Below are 12,971 nucleotides of genomic sequence, written 5' to 3'. Positions count from 1 at the left end.
GTAAGATCCTCATTTTCATAATGTTTAACTTTATGTTAGTTGAGTCGTTACATTTTTCTTGACATTTTTCTTGAGTTATGGAATTGATATTCCTTTTTGTTGTTACCTTATTATTTACCCCTATTTTTCTAAGTAAAAACCTAACTTGTGTCCTTCTATATCACCTTGTATCACTCTCCATCTGGCAGTTCAATGCCTCCTATATTTAGTCCCTCTTTTTGATTATTGTGATCGTTTATCTATTGATTTCCATGATTCCCTGTTAAGTGTATTATTTTGTTTATTTATTTATTTTTTAGAATTAATCTTAATTTGTTTGTTTTTGTGCTTTCCCTATTTGAGTTGCGTTGATATCAGGACGTTCTGTTTTGTGACCTTGTATTGTGCTGGTACCTGATATTATTGGTCATCAGGTCAAACAATCTCCTTTAGCATTTCTTGCAGTCTTGGTTTAGTTTTTGCAAATTCTCTAAACTTGTGTTTATCTGTAAATATCTTAATTTCTCCTTCATATTTCAGAGAGAGTTTTGCTGGATATATGATCCTTGGTTGGCAGTTTTTCTCCTTCAGTGCTCTGTATACGTCATCCCGTTCCCTTCTTGCCTGCATGGTTTCTGCTGAGTAGTCTGAACTTATTCTTATTGATTCTCCCTTGAAGGAAACCTTTCTTTTCTCCCTGGCTGCTTTTAAAATTTTCTGTTTGTCTTTGGTTTTGGCAAGTTTGATGATAATATGTCTTGGTGTTTTTCTTTTTGGATCAATCTTAAATGGGGTTCGATGAGCATCTTGGATAGCTATCCTTTCGTCTTTCATGATGTCAGGGAAGTTTTGTGTCAGGAGTTCTTCAACTATTTTCTCTGTGTTTTCTGTCCCCCCTCCCTGTTCTGGGACTCCAATCACTCGCAAGTTATCCTTCTTGATAGAGACCCACATGATTCTTAGGGTTTCTTCATTTTTTTAAATTCTTTTATCTGATTATTTTGTCAGCTATGTTAATGTTGATTCCCTGGTCCTCCAGAAGTCCCAGTCTACATTCTAATTGCTCGAGTCTGCTCCTCTGACTTACTATTGTGTTGTCTAATTCTGTAATTTTATTGTTAATCTTTTGGATTTCTACATGCTGTCTCTCTATGGATTCTTGCAACTTATTAATTTTTCCACTATGTTCTTGAATAATCTTTTTGAGTTCTTCAACAGTTTTATCAGTGTGTTCCTTGGCTTTTTCTGCAGTTAGCCTAATTTCATTTGTGATGTCTTGAAGCATTCTGTAAATTAGTTTTTTATATTCTGTATCTGATAATTCCAGGATTGTATCTTCATTGGGGAAAGATTTTGATTCTTTTTTTTGGGGGGTTGGAGAAGCTGTCATGGTCTGTTTCTTTATGTGGTTAGATATGGACTGCTGTCTCCGAGCCATCACTGGGAAACTAGTTTTTCCAGGTAATCAGCTAAAAAAAAATGCAGTCAGATCCCTATCTGAATTCTCCCTCTGGCTCCGGGTATTCTGTTAATGGAGCCGCCTGGGGAGGGTGGGGGAGGGATCAGAGAGCTAGGAGTGTAGCACCTCAGAATATAGAGCTGACCCCGCGTTCACGCCCTGCCCGCGCCCGCCAAAATCCCAGCGGGACGGCTCCCCGGCTGGGACGCTGCTCTCCCCGCTCTGAGACCTGTCACTTCCTCCCGGGGACTTCTCCCTCCGGTGCGCCATACCGCTCTCGCGAACTGAGTAGGCGTCGCCCGCACGAACGTTTGCCCCCCCCGAGGTCGCTTTAGGGAAATATAGCTGATCCCCAGGCTCATGCCATGCCTGCCTCCCGCCAAACTCCCGGCAGGACGGCTCCCCGGCTGGGACGCTGCTCTCCCCTCTCCAAGAACAGTCACTGCCTCCCGGGTGCTTCTCTCACCAGCTGCACCGCCACGCCGCCCGCGCCAACCGGCTAGACTCCCTCCCGGGAAGAGTTCAGGGGGTAGGGCTGGGCCCCTTGTCTGTGCCGCCTGCCCCCCGGGCTCTGCCCCAGATCGGGCTCCGAAGGTCACCTGCCTGGTACGCTGGCTCCTAGTTCTGAAAACGATCACTGTCTGCCCGTATTCATTCGTTTTCCGTCTCTAAGTCTGTGTTTATTGTTCAGAGTTCGTAGATTGTTATGTATGTGATCAATTCACTTGTTTTTCCGAGTCTTTGTTGCAAGAGGGATCCTCGGTAGCGTCCACCTAGTCCGCCATCTTGGCCCCGCCTCTCTACCAAATATTTAAAGAAAAAAATAATCATCATAAGAATTCTATTTATTCTGAGAGAAATAATAATGTATTTTACTTTCCTGCTAAGTCCTTTCCAATTTTCGTATCAAAGTTATACTCACCATATAAACAAGTTAATAATTGTTCTCCTCCTGGATAAGTTAATGTAAAATTGGCTATTTTTTCTTCTTTAAGTGTTTGGAAGCATTTACTAGTGAAATCACCTCAGTTTTAATTGAATAGGTCCTGAAATGATTATATTTTTCATTTAGTTTTGTGTCAGTTTTGTTCAGCTGTGCTTTTCAATGATTATTTATGAAACTAGTTAAATTCTCTGGCATGATGTTTTTATGATGTACTTTAAAGATCGTTTTAATACTTACCGTGTCTGTAGTGATGACTCCTTTTATGATTAGGAAAATTTCTGTTTTTTCTCTTTTATTTTCTTGACTACACCTACAAAAAAAGTTTGTCAATTTCATCTCTTTCCAAAAAAATTTTTCAGTTTTATTTTCTCTATTTGATATTTTTCTTTATAATTGCTTTCTGCTTTTACTATTATTTCCTTCCTTCCCTTTTACGTGGTTTAATTCATTTATTTTGCAGCCTCTTAAAATGAAAACTTAGGTCTCTGTTTTTAAAACCTCATATTTTTTAAAAGGTGTATTAAAATATAAATTTTCTTCTAAGCATTGCCTTACCTAAATTCCACAAATGTTGATATATCACATTTTATTATAATTAAGTTCAAAATCCATTCTGATTTACAATGTGATTTTTTTCCTTGGCCCAACTTATTTAGAGCATGTTAATTAGTTTCCATGTTTGTCTTTCTGCTGTAGAGCCCTATTGGCAAAATGGTTAAGCACTTGGCTGCTAACTGAAAGGTTGGTAGTTGGAACCTACCCAGCTGCTCTGCATGCAGTAGGAAGGCCTGGTGATTTGTTTTGGTAAAGATTACAGCCAAGAAAGCCCTATGGGCCAGTTCTGTTCTGTCACATGGGGTTGCTCTGAGTTGGAATCGACTGGACGGAACCCAACAACAGCAACGTCTTTCTGCTATTGATTTCCTAGTTTGATTCCGCCCTGTCAGAAACCATGCTCTGTAACACTTTAATTCTTTTGAAAATGTTGAGACTTTAATTATTTCCTTGCATATGGATTATTTTAGTAAATGTTACATATGTATTGTAAAGATATATATTCAACATTTGTTAAGATTAGTGCCCTAAACATGGCTATAAGATCAAGTTATTCAAATCATCTGTATCCTAACTGATTTTTGGTTTTCTGCTCTTGCCTTTCACTGAGGAAACTGTGTTTCAATATCCAACAATGATTGTGAATTTGTTTCTTCTTTTACTTCTGACAACTTTGGCTTTATATTCTTGGAATCTATATTATAAGATGCTTACAAAATGACAATTGTTATGTCTTCTTGTTAGACTGATCCTTTGACATTATGAAATGTATCTCTTTACCTCTAGTAGAATTTAGTGCTTAAAGTTTCCTTTGCCTGATAATGGTGTAGTAACCAAAGCCTTCTTTTGATTAGTATTTGCACAATACATCTTGCCATAATTTTTTATCCTTTTAGTCATCTTGTGTGCTTACGGAAAATGTCCTTACAAACCACAAATTGTTATCTGGGGTCTCTTATAAACGTTATATGGTTGGGTTTCCCTTTCTTTCTAGTCTGGCAATCTTTAATACATCATTACCTGTAATTACTACTATAAGTGTGTTTAAAACTACACTCTTACTGTTTTTTCTTGACCTATTTCTTATTCATTATCCATTATGTGTTTCTCTCTCTCTTCCCTCTCTACTCTAACTTCAAATTCCCTGGAAAAAAGTATTTTGGACAAGGCAAACAAAGCACAAAATTATTCATATTTGAGGCAAAATAAAAAGAATTTCTAAGATGAATGAAATGTCATTATTCACAACCAATCTCAAGAAATCACTAAGCACATACCACAATTTTAAAAAAAGGTATAGTGAATCCAAGAAAATAATGAGAATAAAAATCAGAAGTGAACACAGAAGCCAATGTTTATTCTGAAAAGAAAGTACAATATCTTCACATCAAACTATTTACAAATGCTTCCAAAATTAAGTTTATTGTTTTAAAAAAAAGTGTATAACTATCTTGATGTGAAGCCCTATATGACCACATCTTTAAAAAGTGGTGAAAGGGGAAGAAGAGGATGGTAAATATAAAGTGTATAAAAAAAATACACTAAGCATCTTTCTTCTTTGGGATGAGGATAAAAATAGTGACTATCCTGACAAATTGGTATTTTAAAAAGTCTTAAATATTTGTATCAAATATTCAGGGTAACCACTAGAAAAAAACTCAAAAATGAAATGGATAAATTCTGTAGAAGCAAATCGATTTTAGATAGGCAGAAAAGTATAAAATTAATATTAACAATAATATCTTTCTCATTAAAAAGTAAGATCTTATTAAAATAACAATAACTTATAAAACAAATAGAAATTAACATGAAAATATACATCTTTTTAGAAAAAGTTTTAAAAAAAATTCCAAAAGTTAGTACCAGTTTCCGTATATCAAAAATAACATAACACAAAATTAAAATAAATGAAAAACCAATGAAAAAAATTCACATCGCACACAGTCATAAAACATGGCCGTACATTTTAAACTAGGTATGCATATAAGTATAGACCCATAAAAAAAATTTAACTGTATAATCTGGTATTATCTTTCTGAAGGTATTTACATAACTTAATCTAAAAGCTTTGAAATGTGACTATATTTTGATCCTGAAATATGACTTCCAGGATTTCATCTAAATGTGCTTTCTCTAGAAATTATTAGTTGCAAAAAATATAGTAAACAAAATGTATGAGAATATGATGTTGTTCTTAATTGCCATCAAGTCAATTCCTACTCAGAGTGACCACATGTGTGTACAGTAGAACTGCCCCACAGGGTTTTCAAGGCTGTGACCTTTCCAAAGCAGAGCCCAGGCCTGTCTCCCAAGGCACCTCTGGGTAGGTTTGAACACCAGTCTTCCAGCTAGTAGTAGAGCACTTAACCCATTGTACTGCCCAGGGATTCCTATGAGCATTTGATAGAATCATGCAATTGAATACTATGAAACTCTTTTTAAATAGTAAGGAAAACTGCACATATGCTTAAAACTAGTAAGATTGGTTTTAAAATACAAATTTGATACCCCAAAACACATATTACATATGGTGCAACATTTCTATGATTATCGATATGACTGTAGGTTACAAATGTAAAGAGTATTGTTGTATAAATATCCATATACGAAACACATATATTACCTTAAATTTTAAAAAGAATTATAGCTAGCTTTGAGTTTTCTAATATTTTCCAGTTTTATATCTTTTTTAATATTTGAGAAAAAATGGCAGATGAAGAAGTCAACAAATCTGCCTCTCCTGCATTTTTTATACCACTTATCAGTCACCTTAGGTGGTAGTAAAAAAAAATAAAAGAGGAAAGACAGCCTTGTTCTTCACCACCTAATTTTTTTTACTATAGTCTCTTGGTCAGTCTGTTGGTATAGTTGCCTCTTTGTGTCTCTGAGGGCACTGTCCCCAGTGGTGCACCTTGCAGGATTTTTGCCCACATTCATTGTAAAAAGGGCTCATTAGTGACTTTTGAGTTGAGTCACCAAGGACCTATTTGTTTATTATTTAGTTTCAGGTTTAGCAAACAAATCAAATGTAAATCTTGTGTAAAAGTCCCTCACCCTATCCAGAGAGGTCATAGAATCAACTCTTTCAAAACCAAAGGTAAATATTTGAACAATGTTTTATTTTCAATCAAAAGAGCTAGAAAATATTTCCTAGACAGAAAAGGGACCAAAGTCCTTATTTAGACAGTCTTCTCTATTGTGATAGAGATGAAGAAACTCAGAGCTGTAGGTCCATCCAGAGTACCAGTGAGTGTAAGCAGAAAGACAAGCAGATCCCACACAAGTCTTTTCTAAGTGGGTCCTCTTCATCAGATCAGCCTTTAGAAATATTGCCTTTAAAGAATCAGCCAAAGCTATTACTAACTCTCAGAAGAGTAAAGACAGTGGTTATGATTTCGCTCACTTTCAACTTTGGGAGCTATGCATAGTAATTTTCTCTGAGAAGCAAACTGCTGTAATTTACCAAAATCAGATGTAACTAGCTATATGAATTATTACATAAAGATCCACAGATCTTTCTGAGTTTTTTTTTTTTTTTTTAACACTGGTTTGAATATCTTACTAACAGAATCTTTAAGCAAACACAAATAGCAATCAACAAAGATTTAACTATTTATCAGCCTGGCACTAAAGCAAGGAGGGATGCCCGTTAACATTTTGGTCAGCAAAGAAGGTAATCAACATAAGCAGAAAGGGTAATAGTTGGTATGTCTTTATTCATGGTATGATTTTATTCACGAGCAAAAGTCCTGATTCAAATACAAAATAAAATCTCAATGTTAAAGATAGAACGTTAAAAATTTAAATAATTAAAATCATTGACAAAGCAGTTAGTTGCAAAATGGAATCCAAACAGGACAGAAAATAGGTTTGAATATGTCTGCAATGAGTTAGATAAGTGTATTTATACAACAAATATTTCTTAGGTGTTGACTGTAAGTCTAAGATTGTGTTGGTTGTGGTAGCTCTCCCAGGGAAAAAACCAATAGACATCTGACTTCAACAAACTTACTTTCTCAGGGGAAGCGCTCAGATAAAAGTGACAGCTATATGATAGGAGGACAAATGCAGGCCAGGGGACACAGATAATAGCATTTTAGAAGACTGTCTACTGGGAGTGATGTTCAGACTGAAAATCATGAATAAGTAGTTGTATCCACACAACTTCAGAGCGTAAGGAGTAAAAATGAGTGGAGAAGGGGAAAGAATAGGAAGGGAGTTTTTTTTTTTTTTTTCCAGACACATAATCCATGTGAAGTGCTTACTATAAGACCTAACACATGGTAACTTTTCAATAAATATAATCTATTAGTTTTATTACAAGGGACCTAAAGTCAGAGGAGGAAGATATGGGATACACAGAGCATAAGATTTACTTTGGGTTTTGTGAATTTGAATTCACATTACATGAGTTATCTGTGAGAAACCAGAAAATAGTAAGAGCTGATATATGAAGTAATTACTATGTACCAGATTGTTTTATAAATGTGTTATCTCTATTATCCTTTTTAATCACTTTAACTGTATGTTGTAGATACTATTACTAGTATCCTACATTTTTGGCACAAAAACTGGGGGCTGAGAGGTTGAAAGCTTCCCCAAGATCTTACACATGTAAATGGGAAAGCCGGGTATTGAACTGTAGAGATTTGGCTGCAGAAGGTCTGCTCTTAATCACCGGTGCAGGTAAGACCCAGGAAGTGAGTGAAGACAGGCAGTGCTTGGAGAGCATATGTGGTATTCTGCTTGATTTTGAACTTGGTGATACTGATAACAAGGTATTAGAGTGTGTGCCATACTTAACTAAATATACTAAAAACATAAGAGAAACATGTTTTTTCTTTTTTTTCCAGTCGTATATCCTTGGACCAAACATTTCTTCATTATAGCAAATGAATTGTGCATTAAAACATTCTCTGCATTGTGTATACCAGAGGACATTGAGCGTGAAATACAGACCATCAGGGAATCATAGAAAGAGTCAAAGGAGTAATCCAGTGGTGTGACAGTTGAATTAAAACACAGAACAAAGCAACATAAGCACATGCTTTGTCATAGTGACGGATTAGAAAACACAAGTTGCAGCGGGATTAACAAAGGCTATGTAAGGACACCAAATTCTTTATTACACACTCACATTTTATCAAACACCGAGTCTTAAAGGAATGACATGAAACAAACGATTAGGTTTAAATATTCACCTTTAAAGTAGAGAATAATTCTTAGATGTAAAAAGAAAGTGTAATTTTGTTGAATCACACCGTATTATGGGTCAAACCTAATCATGTGGGAAAATCCAAGCCTGATTGTTGATTAAAAATATGAAATAAAAAGGGTTGCTGGAATGGTAGATTGATTTTTTTGAATATTTTTAAAAATCTATCATAAAAATACAAAAAAAATACACACTTGAATAAAAAAATTTTTTTATAGCCAAGCCTAAAAGAATATTGACAATATTAATTACTAATAAATAGAAGAAACTACATATGCATTAGTTTTCAGTCCCTAGTTTTTGTTGTTATCAGCTACCATAGAGTGGACTCTGACTCATGGTGACCTTATAGACAATGGAACAAAATATCCAGACCTGCATCATCCTCACAGTTGCCGGCATATTCTAATCCATTTTTGCGGCTACTGTGCTAATCCATTTAACCAAAGGTCTCCCTCGCCCTCATTCCTGCTCTAACTATTGATCCCTCCTGATAACAAGTGATTTGGACAATATTCTGTTGTGATCCAAAGGTTTGCATTGGCTAATTTTCTGAAGTAAATCACAAGGCCTTTCTTCCCAGCCTATCTTAGCCTGGAAGCTCCACTGAAACCTGTCCACCGTGGGTGACCCTGCTGGTATGTGAAATACTGGTGGCATAGCAACCGCAAGCATGATAGCAACACCCAAGCCACCACAATGCAACAAATTGTCAGACAAGTGTGCCGTCCCTAGTAGTCACTGTTTATCACTCTCTGACTTTGATACCATTCTATTCACTTAAAATATCTCTAAACCTAACACGAATATTGAATAAAATTTAGAAGTCAGTGATGAAATCTACACAATAACAACCTTTATCCTGCTGGGACTGACAGATGACCCAAAACTTCAGATCCCAATTTTTCTTTTTCTATTTCTTGCTTATATGTTGAGTATAACTGGAAATCTGACCATCACATCCCTCACTTTAGTTGACAGCCACCTCAAAACACCCATGTACTTTTTCCTACAAAATTTCGCCTCATTAGAAATTTCATTCACATCTGCTTGTATTCCTAGATATTTGTACAACATAGCAACAGGTGACAGATCAATTACTTATAATATTTGTGTGATTCAAGTATTTTTTACTGATGTCTTTGGAGTGACAGAATTTTTCCTTCTGGCTATCATGTCCTATGACCGCTAAGTGGTCATCTGCAAACCACTGCATTACATGACCATCATGAGCAGCAGAGTCTGCAAGACACTTGTCCTCTGCTGTTGGATGGCTGGCTTACTGATCATATTCCCACCACTTACTTTGTTCCAAACCTTGACATTCTGTGACTCAAATGTCATTGATTATTTTTATTGTGATGCATCGCCTATCCTGAAGATTTCTTGCTCAGACACATGGTTCATAGAGCAATTGGTTATTGTCTGTGCTGTGCTCACTTTCATTCTGACCCTTATATATGTTGTTCTGTCCTACATGTACATTATCGAGACCATCCTAAGGTTCCCCTCTACCCAACAAAGAAAAAGGGCCTTTTCCACCTGTTCTTCCCACATGATTGTGGTTTCCATCACCTATGGCAGCTGTATCTTTATCTATGTCAATCCTTCAGCAAAGCAATCAGTGGCTATTAATAAAGGTGTGTCAGTGCTAATGACATCCATTGCTCCCATGTTGAACCCATTCATTTACAGTCTGAGAAACAAACAAGTGAGACAAGCCTTCAGTGACTCCTTCAAAAGAATTACAGTTGTCACAAAGAAGTAAGAGGATGGTCAAGTCCAGGAATAAAATATCAAGCTAAGAATAAATCATGGCATTCCAAGTCCGTTTGTCTCTCCTTGATCTGTGTTCTATTGAGGCTAACCTTCTGAAATACTTATCGCACCCAGAAAAAACTTCCACCACCACATAAGTGCACTCCTAATTCCTCCTAATTAGGAATCCTAATCAGAAGACATAATAATTTTTTTTTTGGTAAATGTAAACCTGATTTTACTTCCAATCTAGCAAACTAAAATTGAAAATGAAAGAAAATATAAACAATGCAAACCAAAGAAGAAAAGAGCTTACTTTGAATTTTCTTGGACTCACAGGAAAATACTTGATTTAAGGTATTCATTACCCTAATTTAAAAATTGCTGAAATTTGTAATAATTGATTAAATGAAAACATTTTGAATACCTAGTTGTTGGTAGACCTAGTCCCAAGAAGAGACCTAAAATTGATAATATACCTGAATTTATCTAGCTTATTAATAATTCTGTAGGACTAAAATTTTAAGAGTATGCCACTACTAAATAGTAACATTATATAATATAAAAGTAAACATAACAAAAATAAATATATATCCAAATAAATGTGTTTTGAATAGGAGCATAATTTAAATATTCATACACATATACATACAAACATAAAATGCTGAAATTTTAAAATTAAAAAATTCACAGATTTTATAGAAAATATCTTAAAAAAGTAAGTAAAAGCTCTTTTCAAAAAAACCCATGAAATAGAAAGAATAATGTCAAAATGTTAATTACAGTTGAAGAATGAAAGTTATTAAGATTGGAAAAAATATCCAATTGCTCAAATAGAATATAAACATCTGTTATAGGTTTGTGTTCCCAAAAAAAGATATGTTGAAGTTCTAACCCCTGGTACCTGTCAATGTGACCTTATTTGGAAATAGGGTCTTAGAGATGTAATTCGTTGGGTTAACATGAGGTCCTACTGGAGTAGGGTGGGCCCTAATCCATTAAGAGCCATGTCCTTATAAGAAAAGAAGAAGAGCCAAGGAGCCAGATAGACACAGAAGGAAAATGGAGGCAGACATTGGAATTATACTGCCACAACCCAGAACAGTGATAAACTATTTGAAAATTTCTGTTGTTTTAAACCATACGATTTTATGGTACTTTGGTAAGGCAGTCCTAGGTACAAAAAACAGTACTTGAACTCAAAATGTAGCTAAATTAAGCAATAATTCTTCATACATCATGGAAACTTACAGTTTTAAAAGAAATCAGGGAAACCAAACTAAAAATGTAAATGGCTGTCTAAGGCAATTGATTTAAAGTGCTTGGCTGTTAACCAAAAGGTCTGTGGTTCGAAACCACAAGTACCTCCGAAGGAGAAAGATGTAGCAGTCCGTCTCCATAAAGATTTACAGCCTTGGAAACCTTAAGGGGTCAATATGAGTCGGAAGCGCCTATATGGCAGTTGAGAACACAATTAATAGGCGCCCTGTTTCACAATGGTTAAGCTCTCAGCTGTTAATTCAGAGACTGGTGGTTTGAATCCACAGAAGAAAGACCTGGCAATTTGTAAAGACTACAGACCTCTTAAAGATTTAAAAAAAAAAAAAAAATTTTTTTTTTTTTTTTTTTTTTTTACCTCCTAAAAAATCCTGTGGAGTAGTTCTACTGTGTCACATGTGATCCCTATGAGTTGAAATCAACTACATGGCACCTAAAAACGGTAAGAAAAAGATAATTGAAAGAAAGGTCAAATGAAAGTTATATTTAATTTTTTTCATGAAACAAATGGCTTATGTTGTTATTGTCATTAGGTGCTGTTGAGTCAGTTCAGACTGCCAGTGACCCTATGCACAATAGTATGAAACACTGCCCTGTCCTGCACCATCCTTACAGTCACTGTTATGCTTGAGCTCATTGTTGCAGACACTGTGTCAATTCACCTCATTGAGGGTCTTCCTCTTTTCCACTGACCCTGCACTTTGCCAAGCACTATGTCCTTCTCCAGGGACTGATACCTCCTGAAAATATGTCCAAAGTATGTAAGACGCAGTCCCACCATCCTTGCTTCTAAGGAGCATTCTGGTTGTACTTCTTCCAAGGCAGATTTGTTAGTTCTTTTGGCAGTCCATGGTATAGTCAATATTCTTTACCAACACCACAATTCAAAGACTTCAATTCTTCTTCAAGCTTCCTTATTCATTCTCCACCTTTCACATGCACATGATGAGATTGAAAATATCATGCCTTGGGTCAGGTGCACCTTAGCCTTCAAGGTGACATCTTTGCTTTTCAACATTGTAAGAGGTCCTTTGCAGCAGATTTACCCAATGCAATGCATCTTTTGATTTCTTGACTGCTGCTTCCATAGCTGTTGATTGTGGATCCAAGTAAAATGAAATCCTTGACAACTTCAATCTTTTGTCCATTTATCATGGTGTTGCTCATTGGTCCAGTTGTAAGGATTTCTGTTTTCTTTATTTTGAGGTACAATCCACACTGAAGGCTGTGGTCTCTGATCTTCATTAGTAAGTGCTCCAAGTCCTTTTCACTTTCAGCAAGCAAGGTTATGTCATCTGCATATTGCTGGTTGTTAATGAGTCTTCCTCCAACCCTGATGCCCCATTCTTCTTCATATAGTCCAGCTTCTCGGATTATTTGCTCAACATACAGATTGAATAGGTATGGTGAAAGAGCACAACCCTGATGCAAACCTTTCCTGACTTTAAACCAATCAATATCCCCTTGTTCTGTCCAAACAATTGCCTCTTGATCTATGTAAAGGCTCCTTATGGGCACAATTAACTGTTCCGAAATTCTTATTCTTCACAATGTTATCCATAATTTGTTATGAACCACATAGTCGAATGCCTTTGCATAGTCAATAAAACACAGGTGAACATCCTTCTGGTATTCTCTGCTTTCAGCCAGGATCCATCTGACATCAGCAATGATATCCCGGTTCCATGTCCTCTTCTGAAAACAGCCTGAATTTCTAGTAGTTCCCTGTCTATATACTGCTGCAGCCATCTTCAGCAAAATTTTCTTGCGTGTGATATTAA

At 36.0% G+C, this 12,971-nt stretch overlaps 1 pseudogene; it reads left to right on the top strand.

The window, feature by feature from the left end:
• Positions 1 to 5,494: 5,494 nt before the first annotated feature.
• LOC126076407 (olfactory receptor 6C2-like) lies at positions 5,495 to 9,946 on the top strand (annotated as a pseudogene).
• Positions 9,947 to 12,971: the final 3,025 nt, after the last annotated feature.

Source organism: Elephas maximus, chromosome 4, assembly GCF_024166365.1.
Source record: "Elephas maximus indicus isolate mEleMax1 chromosome 4, mEleMax1 primary haplotype, whole genome shotgun sequence".
NCBI classification, from domain to species: domain Eukaryota; kingdom Metazoa; phylum Chordata; class Mammalia; order Proboscidea; family Elephantidae; genus Elephas; species Elephas maximus.
The sequence above is the reverse complement of the archived record's forward strand: the minus strand, read 5'-3'. Positions and strand labels throughout refer to the sequence as shown.